The sequence below is a fragment of the Natator depressus genome, chromosome 7 (assembly GCF_965152275.1).
Source record: "Natator depressus isolate rNatDep1 chromosome 7, rNatDep2.hap1, whole genome shotgun sequence".
NCBI classification, from domain to species: Eukaryota; Metazoa; Chordata; order Testudines; family Cheloniidae; genus Natator; species Natator depressus.
The window spans coordinates 65,842,127-65,862,991 of NC_134240.1; the positions used below are offsets into that span (position 1 = coordinate 65,842,127).

General features: G+C 46.6%; 1 protein-coding gene and 1 pseudogene across 9 annotated transcripts in view; both read left to right on the forward strand.

Moving 5' to 3' along the window:
• Positions 1–20,865, forward strand: part of ZMIZ1 (zinc finger MIZ-type containing 1) — a 478,186-nt gene that overhangs the window by 67,401 nt on the left and 389,920 nt on the right. For 7 of the 9 annotated variants that reach the window (XM_074958674.1, XM_074958670.1, XM_074958665.1 and 4 more), the window contains exon 2: positions 4,939–5,067. The exons of 1 other annotated variant lie outside the window; for it this stretch is intronic. The gene's annotated coding sequence lies outside the window, so the exon portion shown is untranslated. Of the gene's footprint in view, positions 1–4,938; positions 5,068–8,986; positions 9,024–20,865 lie in introns of all 9 variants that reach the window. One more of the 9 variants, XM_074958666.1, reaches the window with a different exon arrangement.
• Positions 15,045–15,185, forward strand: LOC141991760 (U2 spliceosomal RNA; annotated as a pseudogene).

The following is a 20,865-nucleotide window of genomic DNA, read 5'->3' on the forward strand; positions in this document are numbered from 1 at the left end:
ACCTCTTCCCATTCTGGCACTGTGGCTTGTGGGAAGGAGGCGGGGGTGTGGGGCATTCTGGGTCCTGTCCCAACGCCCCATGATGCATTGGTTCGCATCGCAGCAATCCCTGTGCTTCCGTCCACATTTGGCACCATCTTTCAACGTTTTTTGTAGTGCGCGCTCTGTCTTCCCTTTTGGTCTGCGGGAATGGAGTCTGAACTGCTGGGGAGTATACTGACGAGTCTCGCCAGCATGTCACGTTTGGCAGTTGAGTTATTCCTTATGATCCGAAGTGACAGCGAGGGCTCCGACGATATCGACTCAAGTAATGCAAATGACACGAGTTTGTTTGTGGCATTCACAGACATGCTCACCACTGTGGAACGCTGCTTTTGGGCTCGGGAAACAAGCACTGAGTGGTGGGATCACATCGTCATGCAAGTCTGGGATGATGAACAGTGGCTGCAGAACTTTCGGATGAGAAAAGCCACTTTCATGGCCCCCACCCTGCGGCTCAAGAATACGAGATTGAGAGCTACCCTGATGGTGGAGAAGCAGGTGGCTATTGCAGTCTGGAAGCTGGCAACTCCAGACAGCTACTGTTCGGTCGCTAACCAGTTTGGAGTGGGAAAGTAGACCGTTGAAATCGTGTTGATGCAAGTTTGCAGGGCCATTAATTGCATCCTGCTCAGAAGACCCGTGACTCTGGGTAACGTGCCTGACATTGTGGATGGCTTTGCACAAATGGGTTTCAGTAACTGTGGAGGGGCGATAGATGGCTCTCATATTCCAATTCTGGCACCAGTCCACCTAGCTTCCGAGTACGCTAATCGGAAGGGCTATTTCTCTGTGGTTCTCCAGGCGCTTGTGGATCACCGTAGGCTTTTCATTGACATTAACGCAGGCTGGCACGGAAAGGTGCATGACGCATGCATCTTTTGGCCTGTTCAGGAAGCTGCAAGCCGGGACTTTTTTCCCAGACCAGAAGATCACCGTAGGGGAAGTCGAAATGCCCATTGTGATCCTTGGAGACCCTGCTGACACTTTAATGCCATGGCTCATGAAACCCTACACAGGGAGCCTTGACAGCAGCAAGGAGAGGTTCAACAACAGGCTGAGCCAGTGCAGAATGACTGTGGAGTGTGCTTTTGGCCGTTTAAAGGGCCGCTGGTGCTCTCTGTATGGGAAGCTGGACCTGGCCGATGACAGCATCTCTGCAGTTATATCCGTGTGCTGTACCCTCCAAAACATTTGTGAAGGGAAGGGTGAACGATTCACTCAGGCATGGAACTCGGAGGTTCAACACCTGGAGGCTGAATCTGAACAGTCAGAGATCAGGGCTATTAGAGGGGCCCAGCGTGGAGCTGCAAGGATTAGGGATGCTTTGAGGGAGCAATTTGAAGCTGAAAGTCACCAGTAATGTCTGGTGCCCTGCACGGGAGTGAAGTGCAGTGGTTCCAATGTTAGTAGGAATCTGTATTTGCTATGCTGACTTGCAGTGCCTGTTTCTTTCCTGGGCTAAGGTATCTTTTACTTATGCAATCATAAAGAATGTTTTCAAAGCCAAAAATTCCATTTATTGAAAAGAAACACAACTGCTTGGGAAACAGGGCAAGGGGGTGGGGTGGGGAACGGTACAATCACAGATTTGCATATGTCCTGTTATCATGCTCAGCCTTCCTGTTTGGAGTGTTGTGCAATGAGTGCTGCACTTCAGGATGGCTATACTGCATGGTGATGGGGGTTGAGTGCAGTGTGTAATGGTCCTACTTTTTAGGGCTGGGTGGTGAAGCTACAGGTGTTGGAGGCAGCTGGTGGTGGTAAGAACCACTGTTCCCTCTAAGCTGTGCGCATATGCGCACACACAGATCCTAAACCCCGCATACATGGCAAAACACCGCGCACACAAAAATTTGCACAGAAGTACAACAATTTGCACAGAAGAAATTTTTTTTGCACACGGCCTGTCAAAAATTAGAGGGAACATTGGAACCCGGATGTTGGGGAAAGTGGGTTGGAGGTGATATGGGGGCACAAAGGAAAGTGGGTTGGAGGTGATATGGGGGCACAAGGGAAAGTGGGTTGGAGGTGACATGGGGGCACAAGGGAAAGAGTTTTGGGACAAGGGCTGCAGGGGGGCGCGGGCATGGTAGTGCTTCGCCTGCATGGCTACAAGCGCCTGGATAGAGTCTGCTTTGCACTCCATTATGCTTATCAGCTGATCCGTGCTTTGCTGCCCGAGCACCGCGCTTTTGTGCCGGCGCTCCTCATTCTGCTGGCGGATCCTCCTTTCACTGTCCCGCCACTCCTGCAGTTTTTGATTTTCATTACTTGAATGCTGCATTACTTCACGCAATATGTCTTCCTTGCTTCTACATGGCCTCTTTCTGATTCTTTGGAGTCTTTTGGCTGGTGATAACATGGACGGCTGAGATCTCAAGGTTGCATCTGTAAAGGGCAAGCACAGTCTAATCAATAGCATAATTTGCCCATCCCAAAGCAAGCGCACACAACCCACGGGAGCCCCAAAATGGTGAGTAAGCACAGGGTCAAGTGTGATTGATTGTTTCATGGCTGTACTGTCCTCTGGGTTTCTGTGCCTTGAGGAGAGCCAACAACTGCAGGGGGCCCCTGTACTGAACACTGTCCCCACATTTTCCATAGGAGTTTGTCCTGGAAGATACCTTGCTGCTGAGGGTGACCTGGGAAGCAAGGGAGGGACTTCTACTGAAATGCGGCTTCCACCCTGGCCCATATGCAGCTTGTCTGTGTGCAGCAATGGTCCCCCCGCCCCTCATGGTACTGTGGCGCAGACAAGTTAGCTTTAGTGGGACAAGGACCACAGTGGCTCTCCTGAGAAACCCGCACAAGTGCATTGCCCAAGTTCTGGATGAGACCTTTGAAGAGATCACTGAGGCCGATTATTGCGATGTGAGAGAGCACATCAACGCCCTATTCCGCATGTAGGCATGCATGCAGCCCTAACCCTCCTCGCCCAGAGAGCCCACACCAAATAACTTCCTTCCCAAAATAAAAGCTGCTTACCGGGCACCTGCTCTGGTGTTTGTCCTTCCCCAAGCACTGGCTGCTGCGACTGGCTACCTTCCTCCTGGCTTGAGAACAGCTCCTGGCTGCATGCATCTAGGGATTCCGGGGTGTCTTCCTCAGCCTCAGCACCCTCACTCCTGCTTTGCTCCTCCTCTTGCCTTGTTGAACTGGGCTCTGAAGTGTCCCTGGTGGTACTTGGAGTGGAAGTGGGGTCACCCCCAAGTATCGCGTCAGCTCTTTGTAGAAATGGCAGGTCTCAGGGGCAGCACCGGAGCAGCTGTTTGTCTCGTGGGCTTTGTGGTAGGCATTCCGCAGCTCCTTCACTTTAACCCTGCACTACAATGCGTCCCGGTCATGGCCCCTTTCCATCATGTCCCTTGATATCTGCCCGAAGGTATCATAATTCCTACGGCTGGAGCACGGCTGGGACTGGACAGTTTCCTCCCCACAAACACTGATGAAGTCCAGCACCTCACCATTGCTCCATACTGGGGATCGCCTGGCGCGTGGAGGCATGGTCACCTGGAAAGATTCGCTAAGAGCACTCCACACCTGGCTGAGCAAACAGGAAGGGGATTTTCAAAATTATCAGAGAATTTAAAGGGTGGGTCTGATGGTTGGTCACCTGAGGGCAGGGCAGTAGAGTTCAAAGTGATGACCAGAGTGGCTAGAATAGGCATTGTGGGACACTTCTGGAGGCTGATCAGAGCGCATTAACAGACCAGGGTGTCCACATTGGCGCTCTGGCGCTTCAGTGGGGGCGCACCAAACGTTATTCCTCTTGCCGAGGTGGAGTACCAGGAGCGCTCTACATGCCTTGCCAGTGTGGACGGGTAGTGAGCTAGTGCGCCCAGGGCTCCTTTAATGCACTCTCTCTCGCACGTGTAGCCAAGCCCTGTGTCGGCAGGAGAGCGTCTCCTGCTGACATAGTGCTGTCTACGCCAGCGCCTTTCTTGGGGAAACTTGTGTGCATCAGGGGGCTGTTTCTTCACACCCCTGACCAACAAAAATGCTAGTGTAGACAAAGCCTTAGATGACCTTCCTTGGACATCAAGTTGTGGCAGATGGGGCCAGAGACCCTCTGAGGGGAGGGATTAAGCTTTTATGGGAGCCGAGTTGGGAAAGTTTCTGTTTTGTGAACTGGCTTCTTCAGTCTGGAGAAGGGTTGGTTATTGGTTGTTCCTCATCTTTTTGGATTGTATTTTAAAGTATTTGTCAAAGAACATAACCTGGATTTGGAGTTCCTGGGTGTTTGTATACACTGGAATGAAAATAAAAAATAAAAATATTTATAATTGGTGCAGTGGTTATTCAGATGCATCACGTGTTGGTATTAATGTTCTTTGATGGGATGAGCACACAAGCATTTGTATGTGTGATTTTAAAAGTCTGTGTGTGTGTGCACGCACGTGTGTGAACACTTGGGCGTGTGACTTTAAAATCCGCTACTGTTGTTTTGCCAGAAAAAGCAGCTAATGTGAATGTTTTACAGAAATGGACCTGAACGTGACTGAGGCAAATTCATTTGAATGAATACTCGGATATATTTTGGCATCTCCCTTGCAATTATCCTGTTGTAGGTTATTTTTAGGATCACTATCTTGCTCTTTAGAACACAACACCACCCCCCTCCCCATGCCCCCACAAACGTTTGGTTTGGATAAGATATCTGACAGTTCAGCTCAATCCATGCTCTTTTTTTTAATAATTATTAGCAGTTGACTTGGCCTACACATTCTGGACCTTGGCATGGCAAGCAAATCAGTACAGCCACAGATGGCTATTTTGGGGCTGGAGAAGTGGGGAGGGACTATAGCTATGCTGAGGAGTTGTTGTAATCTGCTGCACCTTCAAAGGATGAGAAAGCTGATATTTACCTTCCCCTTTTCTGTTTTTTCTCTCTCTTAGGAAATACTGTGTGTTACAGACAGAGACATCAATCCCAGCTCACTCCCCCCCACCCTTTTTTTTTTCTTGCCTGAATTAGAAGCTCCAGGAATGTGCTAATTGGCGGCGGCCTCTTCAGAGAGGTAAAAGGTAATTGTTATCTGCCCGCTTTAGGTGTCTTGCCTGTTAAACATCTTTTGGAGCAGGTGGGAAAGGAGGGGAAGCTTAGAATAAGCTTGTCAGTGTGGAATTTTTATTTTCTTAGATCATCTCCAAGTTGATCAGGATGGTTTTCCATCCTCTTCAATGTACTCATGCAAAGAGAGGCTTCTGTGTATGTTCATTCATGCATACAGTCCTGTCCTGTGCCTATTTCTATGTGTAGGACAGAGAGCTAGTTTTGAGCAACCGGAGGAAAAGGTTTGCTTAAAATGTTAGTAGAAACATATTTTTTTTAAAAGATGCTCAGTGCATTGGTGGAATGATGACTTCTCTGCATTAGCTTAGCTCCTTGGCCCTCGCCCTCCACCCCAGGTCCTCTTTGGTCATTTATAATCTCTTGCTCCATCATCCATTATGTCTCCAGGGGAGAAAGGTCTCCCATTGGGCAAAATACTGGTTCAGGTAAAATCACCTGCATTTGAATAACTCTACATTTGAATCACATCTTTCCTTGAGATTTGGAAAAGATTGGGTAATAATTGTAATACCTAGATCAGGGGTGGGCAAACTTTTTGGCCTGAGGGCCACATCTGGGTGGGGAAATGGCTTGCAGGGCTGGGGCAGGCGGTTTGGGTGCAGGGACGGAGTGTGGGAGGGGGTGCGGTGTGCAGGAAGGGGCTCAGGGCAAGGGGTTGGGGCAGAGGAGGGGTGTATGAGGGGGCTCAGGGAAGGGGTTTGGGGTGCAGGAGGAGTGTGGGATGTGGCAGGGGGCTCAGGGCAGGGAGTTGGGGCGCAGGAAGGGTTCGGGATGTGGCAGGGGGCTCAGGGCAGGGAGTTGAGGTGCGGGGTGCAGGAGGGGTTCAGGCTCCGGCCCAGCGCCGCTTACCTAGAGCGGCTCCGGGGTGGCAGCAGCCTGCACCGGGGCCAGGGAAGTCTCCATGCATGCCTGTCCCAGCCCGTGTCATGCCACACCACGCCACTCCGGGAAGTGGCCGGCACCACGTCCCTGTGCGGCCCCTGGGAGTTGCTGTGGTGCAGAAGGTTCCACGTGTTCCCCTCGCCTGTGGGTACCTCCCCTGAAGCTCCATTGGCCGCGGCAACCCATTCCTGGCCAATGGGAGCTTTGGAGGAGGTACCCACAGGCAAGAGCAGCATGTGGAGCGCTCTGCTCCCCCACGCGACCCCCACCCTCAGGGGCTGCAGAGACATGGTGTGACCGCTTCCTGGAGTGATGCGGCGCCACGGGGGTGGCAATCCCATGGGCCAGATCCAAAGCCCTGAGGGGCTGGATCTGGCCCGCAGGCCATAGTTTGCCCACCCCGACCTAGATCTTACATAGCAATTTTTATCAGTAGATGTCAAAGCGGTTTACAAAGGGAATCAGTATCATTATCCCTTTTTTACATATGAGGAAAGTGAGGCATGGGTGGATGTGACTTGCCGAAGGTCACCCAGGAGACTGGTGGCAGAGTTGACAATTGAACCCGGGTTTCCTGAGCCCAAATCCAGTGCCCTATCTACTAGGCTGTGCTTCCTTCCAACTGAACTTGTTTTTCATGTATTTAAATGCTTCTAGTTCCAGGCAGAAGTGCCAGAATATGGTATGTGTGAGCCTCTATGTAATAAATTCCATGGCCATAAATGGTGGTGTGACCTCATGTAATCCTCACCTATCTTTCCACTTCTTGGAATATGGTTTATATGGAATATGGTTTATAGTCCATGTCCCCAGTGCCCTGCAAGTTAATGGTTGCAAAACAGTTTCTATCCTTACAAGCATTTTAGATGAACCTATTTTAGAACATGTTTTTAAATGTTGTTACTTCCTGCTGCAACTTTCAGGGGATGCTAAGGGAGTTAAGTGCCCAAGTTCCATTGAGAGCCAAGTTGATTTGAACACCTAATTCCTTTAGGCTCCTTTGGAAAGCCCATTGTTAAGTCTTTAGCTCTCTGTATCCTACGATAACTGATTCCTAAATGAATCATTAGCTCTGTGATTCAGGGGCATCCATAGTCCCATAGACTATGTTTGGTGCAAAATGTAAAACCTCAGACTAAGTGCAGATACTGCAGGGTATAACTTGCTGACCAAATGACAAACTGCAGGTAGGCAAATCTGCCTGGAGCAGCTCTGTCCCATGCTTGCCACCGTGCTGCGGACGGTGGGGAAGAAAGCAAATCCTTTATTAGAAGGGCCCCTACTGGGTGACTGATTACCTTCTGAAACAAAGCAATGGACCTTTCGGGTTACTTTTCTGGGGCGCTTCAATTGATACTAAGAGACAAGCAGAAACATACAGACCAGTTGAAGCATTCTAATGGAGTCTCCTGGAATTTCCCTCGGGCTCCTTCTAGGTAATTACCTGTCTATCACTTTGTCTCCTATCTTTTAATGAGGGAGGAGTGCCAGACTCCCAGACCACTAATCCTTATTACTGTAGAAAGGTAAGTTTCACTCCTCCGTTTCTCACCTTTTAAAAATGGCACCAGCTACCCAGCTGGCTTGGCTCTCTAAATCATTTAAAAATGGCTGATAACCTTTCTCCATGGCTGCCAGACTAAATCATGGGAATCTCCTGACTGCTTCAGGCATGTATTCCCTGAATTAGCCATACGGGTAAGAAAGGAGGAGTTGATAGGGAAGGAAGACTAGCAGAAGCCACCTTACAATCCCTAAATTCACTTTCCCCCAGACAGACTCTTTATTAGAGCTGTGGGATATGTTCATTTCAAACCCAGAACTTGGAGCAAATTGACTGAGATTTGCAAGCCTGGTCTGACCTGGAGTTCTGGGCGAAAGCCACTGCAAAACCTGGCAGTTCCAGCTGAGCTTGCTTACAGTCTCAGGGTTCTTTCAGACCCCAAAACTCGCAGGAACTGGGTTAATGTAAACCTGTAAACCCAAATCTCACAGGGTTGGAGGGTTTTTTTTTGGTGGGCCTCTGCTCATTAGCCTTCTGTTTGTGTTTTGTTTTGTTTTAATCAATTAGATTTTTCCACTGGAAACTTTGCATGTACCCTATATTTCCAGTCTCTTCCTGTGAAGGCCCTGCTTCAGGACTATTGCCATTTCTCTTAGGCCAGGATACTCCGTCTGTGCCTCTGTTACCTCAGCATAGTACTGGGTTTTTCCTTGGATAACCCCTTCTGTTTCTGTTGCTGGCTCACATTACTGTAACAAGTCAGAGATATTTCCCCCCTCCTCAGCTGTTGCTTACGCTGGGAGCTCAGGCATAAGCCCCATGTCCCTATATGCCCCTCTTTTCTTTATTCTTCACCTGGCCAACATGTCAGAGGTCTCGGGAGATCATGCTGGTTTTGGATGTTGTCCTTTTCCAACTGCTTCCATGTGTCAGACTCCAAGAAATGTACATTGTTAAGCTCCTTTACAGTGCCTTAGTGCAGCATGTGCTTCTAACTGTCTGCTTATGTATGGTATTTAAGCAGCAGAGTCTGCTATCAAATGCTATCACCCAGTGTATATCCCTTCGGGTGAAAAGCTTTAGGAGAAGAGGTGGGACATGGTAGTGATATTTGGGAAATGAAGCAAAAGGAAATTCTTCCAAGTTTGTTGGGTTGAAACCTTTTGGGGGGGAGGGGGAAGGTATTCTTGCTGGACTTTTAAGTATTTTTTGAGGGTGAGCGTGGGAGGAGGGAATGTCTGATTGTTAAGTAGCCAAACATTTGCTGTTTCATTGCTATATGTGGAGTTACCTTTTTTGTCCTTTCTTCAATTAAACTTGGGCAAAGATGTTTCGCTCCTAGAAAGTATAAATCATATACAAAGTTGAGATCCTGTTCATAATTGACACACTTAGAATAATGAGAAGAAAAAAGTGCTTTCAAGATTGCAGCAAAGTCATCTCTTTATTTTATTTTTTTTCCCTCTCTCGTGACCCATCTCCAGAGAAAAGGTGATACAGCTTCTAGCTAACATATTTCAGGTGGGTGACGCTGTGGTATGTTAAGCGGTGTCTGTAATAGCTTATCTATCGGTGGTAAGCTTACTCTGTTTGTATTTCTCTTTTCACACATAAATCAAGTTAACAGTTTTCAAGACTTTGAGCAGTGTTTCAGCAGGATATTTGCTTAAATGTCTTTAAAAAAAAAACAACAACAAGCTTTTAAGGTCGGTTTTGAGTTAGGATTTCTAATACAGGAAACATATCCAGTGTCAAAGCTATGAAGCTATCCAGCACCCAGCCAGGAGTCAGACTTATGAGTGAGAATGAATTAACAGTTTGTGTTTCCAGGAGTTCCAGTCTCTGGAGACCTAATCTTCTCACAGGCCTTAAATCCTGATTAAACAGTGCATCACCACTGAGCAAAGCACTTAAGTGCATTGCTTAACTTTAAGTTATGCTATATTTTAAGCACATGCGTGTGCTTAAGTACTTTGATGAATAGGGATGGACTTAAGCACATGCTTAAACTATTTGCTGAATTGGGGCCTTTCTACACATTGACCCTGTAATAGTTCAAAAAAAGAAAAGGAGTACTTGTGGCACCTTAGAGACTAACCAATTTATTTGAGCATGAGCTTTCGTGAGCTAGTGAGCTGTAGCTCACGAAAGCTCATGCTCAAATAAATTGGTTAGTCTCTAAGGTGCCACAAGTACTCCTTTTCTTTTTGCGAATACAGACTAACACGGCTGTTACTCTGAAACCTGTAATAGTTCAGCAGCACTCCTTGGATGGGAGGAGGAGCACTTCCTAGAGGCTTGCATTTTCTCTTTGCCTGAAGAGCTCTCTTTAAGCGCTGAGTTATGCCTGTGCTTGGAAGGATTAGATTTTTATTGGTAAATATCAGTAAACGTCAATTTCACTTTCCACACACAAACCAATGAAAAAATATTTCTATCAATAGTAATCAAAATTTACAGATCGTCAAAGTAAAAAAAAAAATGCTGCCTGAGAATTTTTTTTAACCTATTAAGGATATTTACTTTGTATATTTTGACATGTGATGCTGACCATCTGTTGTGACATTTTAATTGTTACAAAGCTTTAACATTTTGAATCTCATCAGTGTCCACTGTCATTAAATAACTATTGGCTGACCTCCTCCCCCGTAATTTTGCACAGCTTTGAAAATTAAAATCGGAAAAAACACTTGAAATAAAAATTGATAATGTAAAATTATATTCAAAAAAGTCAAATTCTGCTAAGTCTTGGTATACCATATAAGACTGGGGTGGGAAAACTACAGCCCGTGGGCTGGATATGGCCCGCAACCCGTTCTAACCCAGCCCGTGAGCTCCTGCTGGGGAGCGGGGTCAGGGGCCGCACCACGCGGCTCGGCTCCGCTCCGGTGCTCCGGCTGGGGCGCTGGTTCTCAGGGGCCGGACCATGTAGCTCGGCCCCGCTCCGGCTGGGGCGCAGGGTCGGGGCTACACCACACGGCTCATACCTGTTCCGGCCGGGGCGCTGGGTTGGGGGGCTGCCCCAGCCAGGGCGCAGGGTCAGGGCCACACCACGTGGTTCCCGGAAGCTGCGCCATGGCCCCCCTCTGGCTCCTAAGTGCTCCAAAGGGAGCTCCAATGGGAGCTGCATGGACAGTGCCTCCGGATGGAGCAGCATGCAGAGCTGCCTGGCCATGCCTCCACATTGGAGCCAGAGAAGGGACATGCCACTGCTTCCGGGAGCCACTTGAGGTAAGCTCTGCTCGGAGCCTGCACCCCTGAGCTTCTCCCCATGCCCTAACCCCCTGCCCGAGCCCTGATCCCCCTCCCGCTCTCCGAACCCCTTGGTCCCAACCCAGAGCACCGTTCTACACCCCAAACTCCTCATCTGCAGCCCCACCACAGAGCCTACACCCCCAAACAGAGCCCTCATCCCCTCCCACACCTGCCATACAGTTTCTATTCCCCAATGTGGCACTCGGGCCAAAAGGTTTGCCCACCCCTGATATAAAAGAAGAGGAGACCCCTCTGTCGTCTGTGGAGTTGGGGACAGGTCATAGATAGAGAAAACTTGGAGTGAAGAGAAGAAAATGAACACAGAATGTGGAGGAAGACAATTTGTCAGATGAGCTAAGTTTTTTACTTGCATGACATATGATGGCTGGCCATCAGCATCATAAAGTACATAGCTCAGAGTTAGTGGAATAGATCTGTGTCTCTTACATTTGTTTTATGAATCTTAACTAAGTAGACTTTGAAATAAAGAAGTAAAAATAACAAATATTTTCAGACTTTACATTTAAAAGGAGCTGGTTAGGAATTTTTTGAAAATGCATTTTGTCAGAAAACGGCAGTTCATCAAATCCAAAACTGTTAATGGGAAAGGATAGATTTTGATGAATGTGTCATTTAGAAGAAACTTGAGGGGAGAAGAGGAATGTTTTGAAATTGTTCTAATGGGCTGTTTTGACAATTTGGATACTTTAAAAAAAATTTAAGATAAAAAATGTTTTTTTGTTTGAAATGACTTTGTTTTTGCAATTTAACTAATTACAGTAAAAAAAGAAGTCCAAATAATAACAAAATATTTTGAAATTATCCAAATCAATTTTTTCACATTGCTGGTTCTCGAAAATTTTCAAGATTTCAAATTTTTGTCCGATTTAGAATGGGATGTTTCCCCCCTAAATTTTTAAAATTTCCCAGGCCAGGAAAAGAGTTTCCCGCAGAGCTATACATTTAAAGTCTTTTCTCTTGTACATTGTCTTCTCACTAAGAGGAGCTGTGACTAATATGCTTTGCGATGACTGCAGCAGAGTTGTGAGAGTGCAACCTAACAATCCACAGAAGGGAGTTTTTAAAGTGTGCCCGTGGAACTAATCTGTAATCAGTGACTGGGAGGAAAAGTGTATGTGTGTGTGTCTATATGTTCGTATATGTATACATGTGTGTATGACAGTTTTTGTCATTACTTTTGCCTATGTTCCACATTACTTCTAATGGGAAAGTTTAAGGCCCAGTCAGGCTTAATCCCATTTGTGGAAATTAGCAATGAAAAGGGTTTTTCCCCCTCTAGTGCAGAATTGTTCCCTGCTGTTAAGGAAGCTCTGGTGCGTGTACACATTGCTCCATTCTTCGGTTCTGTATATACAAGTGTGTGAGATTCTTGTACATTTCAATAACTTGCCCATTCACAAATACCAAGTCAAAGGGGAATTGTAATGTATGATTCAAAAATCATAAACTAACCCAATAGGTTGTGTGGTCTTATGGATAAAGTACTGGACTGGGAATTGGGAGGCCAGAGTTTTCTATTCCCAGCTCGGTTACTAAATTGCTATGTAATGTTGGGCAAATCACTTGTACTTCTCAGTCCTTCCGTTCTCACCCTTTGTCTTGTCTGTTTGGACTGTAAGCTTGTTCAGGCAGGGACTCTCTTACTCCTGTTTGGCTGCCAACACTCTGGAGCCCCAATCTTGGAAGAGACCTCTAGGTGGTAATGAAACAAAATATTAAAAAATCCTGGTCTGTTTGGTGGGGTGGATTACTTACCTGAGTAGTCGTGATCTTTAAAATATTTCATATCTAATTTTTGGTGGAGATCAGAAGAATTTCCTCCCGCTTTCGTCCCCGAAATCATGAGACCATTATTATTTAGGTTTTGGAAGGGGGCTGATTTCCCTTTGGTGGTCAAATGTACTGTGGGCCTTATGTGTGGGGAAGGAATGCTTAACCTTTCAATGAAGAGGAAGAGGGCATTTTGCCCTCTCCTCTTTGGCATTTTGTTGTATAAATATAATCAATTGAGGGGAAAGAAAATGTAGATCTGATTTGTAGCTAAGAGTAAAATTGGGTTTGGAGGTGTGACAGGAAGTCCTGTTTGTCAGACAGAAGTTTGAATGGGATTATTGCAGTTCTTAAATACTTAGTTTAATTGTGATGGTGTGATTTCATTTATTTTTTTCCCTCTTAGAAATCTAGACACAGGGGTCACGTGCCATGGTGAACTTTGCAGGTATATACGGTAGCAGGTCTCTATTCATATACAGCACATGGAATTTGGCTCAGGATGGGAATTCTTTCCTTCTTTCCAAATGTAGGTTTTCTTAATGGAGCTACTGTTTGTGATTACCATGTAAAACTATATCCTACTCCTGATAGCTAAATGATTTGCATGTGTTAATGGTATCTTTTGACCTGCCCTCACCAGCCTGGTCTTTGCTCCCATTCTTTTATTTCTATTCTTGTGGTCAGTATGGAAATTATTCTAAAATGCAGACCATTAAATTGCATTTTCCTGAAAGTTTTAGGTTACAGCTCCTGTCTCCCCCACCCCCCCCCCCAAGGGAAAAAGAAAAAGCATTTTTGTGGCGTATTTGAGGGGGAGGGACAGTAAGCAGAGAGGTCTGAAAAACAATGTTACTGTGGTGTGAATGATCAGGGAATAAAAAGAAAATAATGGAAATATGTAAGCAGTGGCTCACCAGTGACACATTAATAGCATCCTGAAATCAAGTGTTCATTCATTTTAACCAGTGGTTAATTAATCAGAGAGAGTAGATAAAATGATAAGCTGCTTTTAATGAAGTGAAGCAGCATTATTAGCAGTAAGCAAAATGCAAAATATTTGGTCTCCTCCACATGTGCGTTTGATTGGGCCTGTAGCGAGGCACTGGCTTTGGAGATTACTAGCCTCTTTTGTTGCACGGTGAGTTAGGTGTGTGTGTGTTTAGAATGTGTGGCCATGTGCAATTGCTGGGAAATAGGGGACTGGAATTAAATTAAAAAGAGATAAATTGTTCCTTGTACATTTTTGCTGTATGCCAGAGGCCAATAATTACTGGCCCTGATAATTCAGATACTTATTTTGCCTTTGGAGGTAAGTGGGCTTTCACAAAAAAACTGCACAGCTTCACAAATGTAAGTAGAATATGTGAAAGTAAACAATTTGGTATTGCTTAGTTAATGTTGATGTATCCCAAACTGGTCCAACACATGATTGCCTACATAATCTAGGGGAGTTCACAACCTCTGGGTAGTAATCCACAAGGGAGTTACCAGCTATTTATCTAGACTCAGAGGGTCATGAGTCAGTGTGTGTTTGGCTATTAAACTGAAGTAGATTTGCTTAGTCTCTTCCAAATGATCGTCTGCCATCAGCAGTGCCTCTCAACCATTGGGCTCCTTCCAGTGGTGTCTCCTGAAATGCTGTGGAAACTGTAAGAGAGTGTTCTGGGATATGAATGGCAATGCAAATTACAGTAGGCAAATGGCTGAGAAGCTTTGCCATCTACTGAAAAGTCATTTCAGTTATAACAAATGGGAACCTTTCCCCCTTACAAAGGAAAAGTGTATTCTTGGTGGCATTAGCAAATTTACTGTGAGCTATCCTACATTGTTTTAAATGTTTATATTTCAGGCTGGCATAAAAGTTGACTTAACAGGGCTTTTAATGCACAACTCATGCTATTAATTTGTTCCTGAGTTGCTTTACATGCAAAGTTTTGTAGAATAAGTTAATACGCTTGTGTGAACTAGAGAAATGTATCCAATGGATTTGAGTGGCTTGATAGTAAGACATAAGCAAGTAAAAGAAAATTTATTTAAAAGACTAAGCTGCCTACAGTCACTCAAGTATGAATCCCCTAGCAACAAAGGAGAAACTGAGGTCCCTAGTGGTTCAAGGGTATAAGTGATATTGCAGGCTTAAGTGAAAGGATGAGTCCACCGAACTAAAGAATTCCACTATCGTGAGACAAACTCTCAAAAAGCTAGCTACAATGGTAGGGGAAAGGCCAGGGAGAGCCTTGAAAGCACAGCTGAACCAGGGAAATGAGAAGGTGCTACTCAGGAGAAGCTGGAGTCAGTAACTCAGGAATTGCATTTTGTGTGAGAGGTTTCAGAGTAGCAGCCGTGGTAGTCTGTATCCGCAAAAAGAAAAGGAGTACTTGTGGCACCTTAGAGACTAACCAATTTATTTGAGCATAAGCTTTCGTGAGCTACAGCTCACTTCATCGGATGCATTCAGTGGACAGTCATAGTCCTACACAGGTGCCAGCTCTAATTTATTCTTACTGTACAGGAAACTAGAACAACTGAGCTAAGATCAAGTGTAGTATCTGTTCTTATCAGTTTAATATCTGATATGTCCTTTATTTGAAGACTGTATATTAAATTAAATTTCTAGTGTTATCAAGAATTTACGTTTCTTATTTTGTTAATATAAATAATGTGAAATAGGGTGCTCATCCGCAAAAAAGGTGAACAAGATGACCCCGGCATCTGGAGGCCCATCTCCCTCTGCTCCACCATCTGCAAGCTGTATGCCAGCTGCCTCGCGGCAAGGATCATGGACTGGTTCGTGGGCGAGGGCGTGGTCAGCTCAGCACAGAAGGGCTTCATGTCCTGCGAGGGATGTTACGAGCACAGCTTCCTTCTTTAGATGGCCATGCAGGCAGCCAGGAAGTCCAGGAGGCAGAGCGCCATAGCATGGCTCGACCTAGCCAATGCCTTTGCGTCCATACCCCACCACCACATATTCGCCACCCTGGGAGAGTTCGGGATTCCAGAAACCTTCATCCAGATCCTCCAGGATCTCTGCAAGGATTGCACCACCACCACCCGCACTACGGACGGAGAGACGGACACCATCCCCATCCGCTGCGACATGAAAGAGGGCTGCCCCCTCAGCCCCATCATCTTCAACCTGGCCATGGAACCACTCATCCGAGCCGTCTCCGGCGGCTCAGCTGGCTTCGACCTGCACAGCAAGAGAATCAACATCCTGGCCTATGCGGACGATATGGTCCTTGTCGCAGACAGCTCGGTAAGCTTCCAGCGGATGCTCGACATTGCCAGAGAAGCCGCCGAGTGGATGGGCCTTCGCTTCAACCCCAAAAAGTGGGCCTCCCTCCATGTCGAAGGCAGCGCCAGGGCTCTGGTCCGGGCGTCACGGTTCCTGATCCAGGGCAAGCCCATGGCCTCCCTCGAGGAGAGAGAAGTATAGCAACACCTGGGCACACTCACAGGAGTCCGCGTCCGACAGACCCCCGAAGACACCATTGCAGAGATCTTGCAGGATGTGGCCCAAATCGACTCCCCCGTGGCAAAAGATCAATGCCCTCAATACCTTCCTGATCCCCCACATCTCCTTCGTCCTCAGGGGATCAGCCGTGGCCAAGGTCCCCCTGAACAAGGCTGATAGCACCATCAGGCAGCTGGTGAGGAAATGGCTCTACCTTCCCCAGAGGGCCAGCACTGACATCATCTACATTTCCCACAGGCAGGGCAGCGTCAGTGTACCTTGGATGGGCCACCTGTGCGATGTGGCGGTGATCACCCAGGCCTTCCACCTACTGACATGCCCGGACCTGACAGTGAGGAGCATCGTGGAGGAAGCCGTACGGGATGTGGTCAGAAAACGCATCGCCAGGGCCACCTCCGAGCAGGATGTCGCCACTTACCTCAGTGGCTCCCTGGAGGCTGAATTTGGGAGAGAGGGGGAGACCTGTCCTCTCTGGTCCCACACCCGCAACACCTCAAGATGCCTAGAAAAGAGGATCAGCTGCTGCTGGGAGTGGTGCGAGGAGCGCCAGGAGCTGGGAATACTGGTGCCGTGCATAAAGATCCCGGACCACACCATCATCACCCCGACCGCCGGAACGATTCTGGAAGGACCCTGAAAGACTCCATCCGCTGCCACTATGCCGAGAACCTCAAGTGGAAGCGGACCAGGGCAAGGTGTTTGAGGTGTCCAGCAAGTGGGACGCTAGGAACCACTTCCTCCCTGGGGGCAGCATCACCAGGTTCGCCGACTGGCGGTTCGTCCACTGGGCCCGACTCAACTGTTCCCCTCAAAGGAGCCATCCACCACGGCAACCGGGACAATCACTGCAGGAAGTGCGGCTACGCCAACAAGATCCTGCCCCATGTCCTGTGTGGATGCAAACAGCACTCCGGAGCCTGGTGGCACCGCCACAATGCCATCCAGAACTGGCTGGTGAAAGCCATCCTGCCGTCCCTGGGGAAGATCACTGTCGACTCTGCCATTCCCGGGACAGACAACCGACTGCGACCCAACATTGTCGTGACTGACGCAGAAAAGAAGAAGGTCCTCATGGTAGACGTCACGGTGCCATTTGAGAACAGGTCACTGGCCTTCCATGACGCCCGCACACAGAAGGCGTTGAAGTACACCCTGCTGGCCGACACCCTGAAAGCCCAGGGCTACGAGGTCAAGATCCACGCCCTGGTCGTGGGAGCGCTGGGTGCATGGGACCCCCACAACGAGCTGGTACTGAGAGCGTGCGGAGTCTGTCAGCACTACCGCCAGCTCATGAGACAGCTGATGGTGTCCGACACCATCAGGTGGTCCAGAGACATCTACATGGAACACATCACAGGACACCGCCAGTATCAGGTCGAGTAACCGAGAACGCTGACCAGGGAAATAACCCACTTCCTTCCCTGATGAACCGAGAGACGCACCCCACCCATGTACTTATTCTCTGCACCAGTACTGACATGGACTCTTAATACATTTCATGGGTGGCGTACCTGAGCCCATTTATCCACTGACGCTTTAAAAATTCCCACTCCCCAATCTGGATCTATGCTGGTTATGTGATATGCATGTACCTCGTGAACCTTGTAACTGATACTTGCAATCCCCCTTAACCCAAGCCTGACCCCAGATGTACAGTACCTTCCCTCTTGTGTAAATTTGATTTTAAACATTAACTTTAATAAAAATTTTAAATCTGTTCTTATCAGTTTAATATCTGATATGTCCTTTATTTGAGGACTGTATATTAAATTAAATTTCTAGTATTAGCAAAAATTTAAGTTTCTTATTTTGTTAATATAAATAATGTGCAATAGGGTATGCTATATTTGAATGGTTGCTGGTAATGTATTTTCCATGTGTCTTTCTTAAAGGCAATACTGTATACCAGTGACTTGGGAGTGAGCAACTTATATTTCAAAAAATATTTTAATCTGAGGTTTGCAGTGCATGTCCCCTGCCTGTTTATAAATCTAAATTTTAAAAAGTATAATAATAATTTCCATATTGCAAGTTTTATAGATACAAACTAAAGAATAAACATGTACTGTTTTTGTGGGCCCTTTAGGTGAAATATCGACATTAGGTGGTGACCTAATATTGAATTGTTGCTTATGTTGGCTTTTGAAGCAACACCCAGTACAGAATATCAGTGTTTATAATTTGATTGCCATCCCTTCTGCCTCTACTTGTCCTCAAAATATATACTGGTTGCTTTTTTTATGATGCCATGGTTATTCCATTCTTCATTGTCCTATATCGGTTTAGGTCGAGTTCCTCTCTGCCAGCATGTAGATTCAGTGTTCTGTCTCATCTTGAGAAAGTCATCCCCCCTGTATGGCAGGGATTTGCTAGCTCACCAAACTTTTTGCTGTCTCCAGTAGGTGGAGGTAATACTACTACTGGTCACATGATACACAGGAAAAGGGGGGCCACGTATCAGGAGAGAGCCTTCTATTGGACTGTGAGCCCTGCCTGTGGGGGAAAAGGGAACCCCTTCTGATTGCCCCCCTTGCGTGCCTCCTACCAATCAGAGCTGCTATAGGAAGAGCTCTGTCTCTTCCCCTTCCCCTCAGCAACCCAAAAGCATTCTTGAGAGAGGGAGCTAAGAGCCCAGTAGCTCAGGGATTCTGCTACCTCTACCCCTCCTGTGAACAGTGAGGTCAGAAGAGTTTCTCTTCTCTTCCCCATTCCCCCCTGCAGCACCGAACCCGGGGGGCGGCAGGGAACACGACTCCAGGCCCCACATCAGGCCTGGGACAAGGGGGAAGAACCCCAGGAGCAGCCAAGTTGAAGCTGAGAGGTAGAATTGATGCAGGGACTGGGGGGACAGGATTGGTTGGGAGGCAGCATTAGTTGCTGGTCAGGGGATGGGCAGATGTTGTGAAGGGGTGCTCCTGCGGCAGGGACCAAAATCATTTTACCTAATAACGGTGGATTGGCAACACTAGCTGTCAGTCATACACTGCTGCTGGGAAGGGGCAGGTGGAATTCAAAAATCAAAAGAACAGATAAAAAAACACACCCTATAATTTTTAAAAAAAAACTCATGATGTTGGGGGTGGGGAGGGCAGGGACTAACAAGAGATTTGTTCTCTTGAGGTTGACAATAATGGGACTGGGACACCCGCACTGTGTAGCTGCCCCTGACTGTTCGCAAGAGAATTGTCTCTCTGTTTAGTAGGGTCCTTGGTGAGGGGTTCAGCATGTCTAACTATTCCCATTCCTTCCGAGGAAAACTCCAGCAGAAGACCCTGGGACAGCTGTACGCAGTAACCAAAGTTGGTTACTGGGGATGTGGGGGGAATCCTCCTTGAAGGGTCTGGAGGATCATTCTTGTGAAACAAGGGGCAAGATATTGTTTTCATGAAACCAATTAACAGCCAGAGAAGACAGGCAGTACCCCCTTCCTACAGGGCCCATAGTCTGCATTCCATTGAGCTGGTTGTGAGCCCTTCCAGGAAGTCTTGGGAGCTTTTTGGTGGATATCATTCTCAGGCCCAGGAGGGCCCTGGGCACCTGTGAATGTTCCTTCTGCCTTTTTTATAGATGAGCAAACTGAGACCCAGAAAGCTTAAATGACTTGCCCAGGGTCTCATGGCAAGTAAACGGCATAACTGGGAATGGAACCCCGATTTCCTTACTTCCAGTCCCCTGCTAGAATTACTAGACAATGTTTTCTTCTTATGCCCTGTGAACATGAATCGGTCAGAAATGGCATGCACAGTTAGCTTCTTGCACGAAAGGTCTGTGTGTAGGGGGGAATATTGCAGTGCGATGCGGGGAAGGGCATTCAGGGACAACTGTACCTGCTTGGGCACAATTTAATAAACAGCAATGAGCCAAGGAAGCAGTCTGTGTTCCAGATGCATTGTTATCTGTAAAGTCTCCTATCTAGCAGAGTGCTGCAAAAGGTTTAATGCAAATCCAAGGCCTCTACCATTGTGAGAGACAGATTAGGTCTCATTTGCATTCTTTCTCCTATAATAATTACCTAGCAAGGAGTGCCTGTTACCATTAACTTCATTCTGTTTGCCTGTGATAACACCATCAGCAATCTCTTCTCCACGGATTATGGACACTATGAGAAAGGGGTGATAGGAGAAAATTTGAAAGCTGATAAATTGAAATTCAGATGAAAGTGTGATAATAGCCATTAAATATATCTGGAGAAATACGTGAACAGAAGAGCAAAGGCCAGTATTAATCTATAATATTGATGAGCTGCGTGGTTTCAATATAATTTAGTAAAGACAGCACATCATTTTTACTTATCTTAAAACACCTGTGCAGTACTTGTCTCAATGGTTTTGTTCCATTTTAGGAATTGGCTTTGAAGTGACTCTCAAACTGGTACAATACAGAGACCAATTTTAACAAAATGGTATACATTTTAGCCATCCATGAGTGAGTGTAAGTGCACACCAAAAAATAAAAGAAAAACCCAACGACCCCAGTGGCAGGCAGATCTGCGTAGGACTCAATCTTGACTTTCAGATTGATGTTAAAAATAAAAGTGGAGATTATTTATCTCTTTTTTTTTTTTTTTCAAATTACTGCTATAAAAGGGCAAAACAAAAAGTGCAAAGAAGTTTGGGAGAATGGTGATCCCAGGGAAACCAGTTCTGTCTACAGTTTAATTTTGTATAAAGATAATATAAAATATTTCTTCCCACAATTTCTGTTTTGGTTATAGTCTCTTGTCTCTGAGTTTGTGTCATTCCTGATAAACCAGTGGGGGTCACTGCAAGAGAGGCAGAGATCCTATTATTTAATCCTATCCATTCTCTCCCTTGGTTCAATCTGTTTGTTTCTATGAAC